Source organism: Tenebrio molitor, chromosome 4, assembly GCF_963966145.1.
Source record: "Tenebrio molitor chromosome 4, icTenMoli1.1, whole genome shotgun sequence".
In the NCBI taxonomy this organism is placed as follows: domain Eukaryota; kingdom Metazoa; phylum Arthropoda; class Insecta; order Coleoptera; family Tenebrionidae; genus Tenebrio; species Tenebrio molitor.
The window spans coordinates 10,566,709-10,574,416 of NC_091049.1; positions in this window are offsets into that span (position 1 = coordinate 10,566,709).

The following is a 7,708-nucleotide window of genomic DNA, read 5'->3' on the forward strand; positions in this document are numbered from 1 at the left end:
GCAAGCAAAAGAAAGATAACTTAAACTTAAACCAAAGAAAAATTTTAGCTGATTGTAATTAGAATCATAATATAAGCGTATATATAAATAAAATTTAATTTACTCTTACGTTGATAATTACAGTAGTCATTTGTTTTTTATTTAATTAGACAATGCTAGTTATAATACATTACGTATATGACGAAAACGTCCACATTTAGCCATGGAGTGGGTAGATAAGAGCAGATCTGATTTCGACTGTTAATTTGAGGAAAAGAAATAGACTTTTTCGAGAAGTCGCTCGGAATCGAATTTATTGTTGACAAGATTACATAAAAAATTGACTACTGAACCTTTCCAGTAAAATTTCCTGCAAAAAATCTCTGAGTACACATCATCAACTTTGTAAGCCAAAGATTTCAAAAATCTACGATGTACCGCCTCAATTTCTTTAAACTATCATTAATTTAAATTTGAATTTACACACATTGAAACGCAACGAGTTATACATATTCATCGCCTTCGTGGATCATTTATATTTATTAAAAAAAAAAAAAAACAGTTGGTTTTAGTTTTTTTTTTTAATTTGACATGAAGTTGACATTTAAATTAATGTAAATTGTTTAGGTTATTTTTGTTTAAACATAAATACATGATAGATATCACGTAACGTGTAACGACAACTGAAAATTGTCTTAATAAAAGCAGTTTTGGATTCAGTAAAAAATAAAAAGATCAATTGGTATCTACTCGTTTGAGAAATACAGGTGTCCCTGAAATGCACGGCAAAATTTTAACCACGAGCTACTGCCTTCATGTAGAACTCGGAAAAAATATTTAAAAAATTCTATGTCAAAAAATAAAATGACATTTAATTTTTGAGGTACAATTTTTTTTAATTGCTTTTAGTCTTCTACGTTGTCCCACAACCTCGTAGGTAAAATTTCGGCCCATTTTAAAAATACATCTTGTTTTAAAGCATTGGCGAAAATCTCAAAAACGAAAAAAAATTATAAGAACATTTTTTTGTTTATGACTTCTTCTTATGATCACCAATTCCAGTTTTTTTTTCAAACTTGTTTCAGAATCACCCTGTATACGTGATTAAGTTTTTTATTATGAAGTAGAATTTCGAAGACTAGAAAAATTTGATTTCACTATAAAGGTAAGCGTCCACTAGTTCGCATCGGACGCATCGGAATAAAATATTATTCACATAAGGAATTAAATGGGTCATCGTCCACTGATCTGCATCGCACGCATGGGGCGTTGGTAATTTCGATGAGTATTTCCGAGAGGGCAACTTTTTTTTCCAAACACCACGTGTTTGCTGCATTTACATTGTTTTCTTTTCTACGACTGACTTCATGTTGAATATGGATGACGGCACCCTGATACATTTTTTAGAGAACTATATTTATGATTTCAGTTTTTGTTTGCTGCAATATACAATCAAAATCTGTGCTTTTGTTTTTCTTTTTTCATATTATTTTCTTCGTCAATAAATAAGCTAATAACAAAAAATTAAAATTTTAATTTTTACAGTTTCAGCGCTACTGTCAAACAGTATGCAGCGAATTGATCAATACAGTACCCTACGAGATTTTCTGTGATATACTTGAAAATGTGAATCGCAAATCCGATAAGAAAAACCAGTAGATGAAGTTGAAAAAATTGGATAATACGAGGGGTGATCCCTATGCTCCACCCCTGACCCACTTTTAAAAATAATTCAACAAAACAAAAAATATATTTTTTAACATAGTCTCCCTTAAGTTTGATACACTTGTTCCATCGGTGCTCCAACATTTCTATAGCCTCCTGGAAAAAAGAATGTCCGACCTCTGCAAACTACATGTTTACCACTTCATTCTTACCAAAGAAAAAAAATTCCAGGTGTTTTTTTTTTGAGTTTTCAGTCAAGTCTAAAGTCACTAGGGGTCAAATCAGGAGAATTGGGGGATGTTCTACTAATTCGAAGTCAGCCTCGGCAAAAGCAGCCGCTGCAACACTCGGAGCGTTGCGTTGTTCTGGTGAAAAAGCACACCTCGTCTCAATTTGCCTCACCGTTTTTCTTTAATTACATCTCGCAATTTAGCTATTAACGACGCATAATAAACTTCTGTTATTCTGGCTCCCTTTTGAAGATAATCTGTCAGGATTTTTTCTTGTGCATCCAAAATTAAGGACATCAAAACTTTTCCTGCAGAAGGAAGAGCCTTAAATTTTCGCGGCGCAGAAGAACCGGAATGTCACCACTTTTTACTTTGAACTTTTGTTTCTGAATCATAGTCATGAACCCATGTTTCATCGACTGTTACATATCTATCCATAAAAGATTTCTTACCTTTCCGAAACATGCCTAAAAGATGCTCAGAAATCACCACCCGATTACGTTTTTGGCGGATAGTCCGAAACACTTACACAAAAGAAGGAACTGAATGAAAACGATAAGAGATACAAAGCTGAATTTTTGCATAGAAAATTAAAAGATGACAGCTGTCAAAATACCAAAAAATGTTTTTCATTGGTACCTACCCTCTAAATAGGTCAGGGGTGCAGCATAGGGATCAACCCTCGTAGCCATCCATTTGGATTCTATCACCAATACCTACTTAATACAATAACCGCAAACGTAACCATGGAAGACTTCCAGCATTTAATCGCTCATAGATCAAAAACCTCGTATCTCGTGTTGTGGACATCTTCAAAATACCGCACACCTTTAACAAAACAACTTGTCACAGTAAGGACCAAAGCAAAGCAAGAATTCTCGAAAGACGTTTTTTTTTTTCTGAAAAATTACAGATTTTGAGATACTAATCTGGGCCTTCTGAGCGAATAATTTTTTAAGACGTAAATGGAAGATCAGCCTTAAATGTACAAAGTACTTAAATATAAAAGTATAAAAAAAAACGTATATCAAGAGTTCCGTGGAATTGTGAGGGTCTATAGTTTTTTATTGTGTCGAATTAAATTTCTCCACAAAATTAACACACCACCTTAAAATTTCGAAATATCTACAAAAATGAAGCACAGAATCATCACATATTTTTCAAAACACTTTTAACAATTTTCCAATCTTTAACAGAAACGATAAAATTCAGAACTGCGAAAAAAACTTAATTACGGGTGTTTCCTCCTCTACTGCGAATGACAGCTTGGCAGCGACGATGCATACTCTCAATCAGGGCTCTTATTGCCCCTGATCGATATCGTCCCATATTTCCACCACTCGGTGTCTTATCTAGTTAAGGTTAGCTGGAGGAGGCATTTGGTCTTGTAAACGTCTTCCCATATTATTCCACAGATGTTTCATTGGATTCAGGTCTGGACTTCTTACTGGCCAGTTCATAAACTGAATCCCAACGTCCCGAAAACACTCACTCACTATTCGGACAGTACAAGGTTTTGCGTTATCTTGCATCAGAATGAAATCATCACCAAAATAAGGGCAAATGGGACACATGCGATGCGGTTCCAAAATGTCTGCAATGTAACTACGACTATTCAGGGACCGACGATTTATAACATGTAAGGCTGTGGTGACCGTCAAAGAAATTCCACCGCAAACCATCACAGCTCCAGCACCAAACCGAATCAATTGCCTGATGTTACATTTTGCGTAACGCTCATTGCGATAACTGAACACCCTCACACGTCTGTCATTGTTGTCCAGACAAAAATCTGGACTCATCTGTCCCCAGTCGTCATTATTCCAATGCAAGTGATTTGTAGCAAAATCCAATCTAGCTTGGCGATGAGCTGGGGTCAACAACGGACCTGTAGCTGGTTGACCGGGGTGTAGATCATGTTCGGCCAGGCGTTACGGGTTGTTGCAAGTTGTCTTTGTAGGCTTCTTGATGTTGTAAACCGTTCTCGCAAAGCGCGTATTCTTAAAAAACGATATTGTACAGCCGTAGTTACACGTGGTTTTCCTTGTTCTGGGCGTCTTGTGTATTCACTTGTTTCCCGGAACCGTTGGAGAACACGGGAAATCGTTGTATGGGAAACCCTAAGTCTTTGACCGATGGTTCTGTAGTTCCAACCTTCATTTGTCAATGTAAGAGCTTGCACACATTCATCACGGCTTAAGTTTTGTAAGATAAGTTCCATAATAATGAAGTAAAAATATGAAACTGTCACAATTTAACCAATAGCCACTCCAAAAAGACTTTTATGAATGAAGTCAGCAACTGCATTTTTAAGGAGAATATCGTTATCTTGGGATTTCTTCTGTATTCGATGGAAACAAGGTAAAAACAAAAAGTAAAATAATTTATCGTATTCCAACCATTCACCTGTATTATAATTTCAAATAATTTACGCAGTGAAATAATTTTTGGTAAAATAAGAGTGGTGCGTTAATTTTGTGGATGAGTGTATGTAGAGCTGTTGAAGCCGTCAAGTCAACAGTTAAATGTCAAATTATTTTAACCCTTAGCGTCAGCTGTGAATTCAAAGTCTTAGTTGTTTTGCTTGTGATTGTCTTCAGTTTTTCTCTGTTCTAATTACTTTTCATCTTACAACAGTCTTTATCATTAATGGACTTACATAACCTCTGTTTTTCTATTTGGAACCACAATATGCTACAGAGCGGCAAAAATCAAATATATTCGAATTCCACAGGACTCTTGATATATGTTCTTTTATAGACACTTTGTATATTATTTTCTTAACCCTCCACTACCCGGCGGCACGGCAATTTTGCCGGAGTACATACACTATTACGGATATTACTATCAAGTAATAGTGCAGTGCTAATCAACATAATTACCGGAGACTTTGTTGTGTTTTATTATGTTCTGTGTCAATGTTAAGGAACTTCCTCACGATATGACATGAGTATAATAATATACCTTTTTGTAATTTGCCTCCATTTTGATTCTCTAATAGAGATATTAACGAACGCGACGTCATCATCTGGGATGTCCTTATAGCCATTATTTCACGGAACATTTTACGAAAATTTTTAGATTGGCAAAACTTGATTCGTCATGCGTGTCAGTTTAAATTACAAAATGTGCAAAGAATTATTTATCAGGATTTATAAAGCAACAAATTCGCAACCGTATTTTTGGGAATTTCACGTATTTCAGCGGGCGTACATGAAAGATTATCTTTCATATTAGTGTTTTGTGACAGAATTTGGATAAAACAAAAGGCGACTTTGAAGACTTGATCAAATTTTCACTTTTAAAATTAAGACATTACCAACCTCCACGAAAATCCCTAAATCGGGGAAAGTAAACATTTTTGTTTAAAAACGGCTTAAAAAGGGCAAATTACAAAAAATTCATTCAGAAAACATTTATGACATTCGCATCAAAAGAAAATTATTAGTTTTTGAATTGTTCCAATTTTAACATTAACAGCGAAAAATGACCAAGATTTACAACTACAGTATCATAAACAAATACCTCATTGTTGGGGTAATAAACAGCCAACAAACATCTGTTGTGACCTTTTCTAGTAATTTTTAAGTCCGTAAAGGGTACCAGAAATAACCCATGTCAACCTCTTTTGTGAAATTGACCGCCCAATTTAACAATAAATCGTAGCTAAATTTTGTACTTTAGTATCAAATTCCATTTATTTCGAAAACCGGTGATGTTTACATGATTTTCAATGACAACCAATTTTGCCTAAATGTTTAAAAGGACTCTCAGTAAAAAATTATGTAAATTAATGTAAGTACCTACGGTCATTGAATTAAAACGAAATATTTACCTGTTTCATTAAAAATTTTGACATTTTTACAGAATGTTCTACAGCGATACACAATCATTCTTGAATGTTTTGACAATTTTAAATCGATTAGAAGTGGGTGTTTTCACTCGGGCGGGAAAATTTCACTCAACCTGTATAAAAATCTCTACTCCGGGGCTGAAGAAGCAAGGAGGCCTACGCCTACGAAAAAGTCTGGACGGTTGGATCGAGCAGACGTCGTCCCACGTCGTGTGGCGTGTCGTCAGATTGCGTGGAACAAATGAGTACGCATTGCATTCAGATCTTTGTTAAACTTCTGCACACATTTCCGTCGCGTAGCGTAGTCTAGCCTAGTGTGGTGTGGCGTGGAGCAAGTGGGTTCCCGGCATTATGGTCCATCTGGTCGTCTAGATTTTACGAAACTGTCATATCTTGCTTTAAAAGAATCAGCAGTTTTGCAGATTATGTAGAAGTACATACATATGTCGTCTGATTATTCAAAGGAGCGTATTTTCTTGTTGGAAAATGTCTAAGGATAATCCAGTTTATAAGAAAAGTGATGACTAATTTGGAAACTTACAAGTTCATATCCATTGTTTGCAGTTTCTTCAAGATTTTTAAATTACGTTGCTAAATATGTATGTATTCCTCCATGTCAAAGAATGTGTCCCTTTATTAATTGATGTTTTGTAACCAGATTTCTATAACAAGATTTTTGATCATCTAGATCACGGTATTTTTATTCAAGAGTAAAGGGTGTTTTTTTAAATTTGGCGTCGAAGTAGGCGTTGGAAAGTCGATTGAGAGCGCATCACTTGTTGTAAAAGCGTAAGATTTAAACAGCTGATCCGTGATCCGCAACCTGTATAGTGCGTTCACAATCGATAGTTCACCGCCTGCTTTGACGCCACATTTAAAAAAACACCCGTTATGTACTTCTTAATTGGTTCAATCATATGTAATTGGTAAATGCGAATATTTGGAGTGTTGTAATAATAAACTTATAAATCAAAATTCTTTGTCTAGAAATTGGGGTCCTCAAGGTTCGGTGCTTGGTCCCTTCCTTATTATATGTATGTCAACAATCTAGGCAACATTTTCGATGTTGATTGTCTACTTTATTTCTACTTTAGTTGTACTAATAAATGAGATACAACCTTTTATGTCCTTAAAATGAAAACATCAACCGTATGTTGTCACCTGTGTATGAGTAATTCTTTCCTCTATCGTCCCGATCTGATTTAGGAATTGATGTTGACAATAAATGTTCCGCATTTAAACACTTTTAAACCTTTTATATGATGTTGGTACGATTTAGATTAGAATGAATCTACGATCGTCTTGTGATGTGTAAGTTATCAAAGTCTTATTCTAAAACAATATTCAGAGACATTTATCGAGATCTATGGTTTTTGAAGTTGATGAGATGTATGTTTTTCGTGGTTTCTCCAACAGGACTTTGTACTAAACTTGCCTGACTTGGCTTCCAGCTAGTTGCAGACCCCCAGTTAAACATTTGGTTTTTATTTGTTCATGATTTTGTTAACAACCACATTATTTCTCTTGAATATTAGATCAAGTGAGCTTTCATACATTACGGTCCGGACTAAGATTAATTTCTTCATTTACTTATGTCACCTCACAGAATAAAATTTATCTACTTGCCATTTATGTTAATGTTAAAAACTGTAATTTTCATATCACTTATTTTCCTACAAAATAAGTTATTCATATCCTAAAATATTACAATTACAGTTATTATGCATTTATCGTGGACATGGTTCTATAGAGTGACAATAAGGTTCAGAAACTCTTATCATAATTTTTAATCCAGTTGATTGCATGAGATAATTATTTACAAAAAATAATGATAAATTATTAGGTATTATTAATGAAATAATATTTGGAAAAAACATTTTTCAAGGGTAATATTCCAACTCCGGGATATTTGAATAGGTTTTAATTTAAAAAATAACGCATAACATGAGGAAACTTTTTAAATTTGTAATTAGAGGTACAG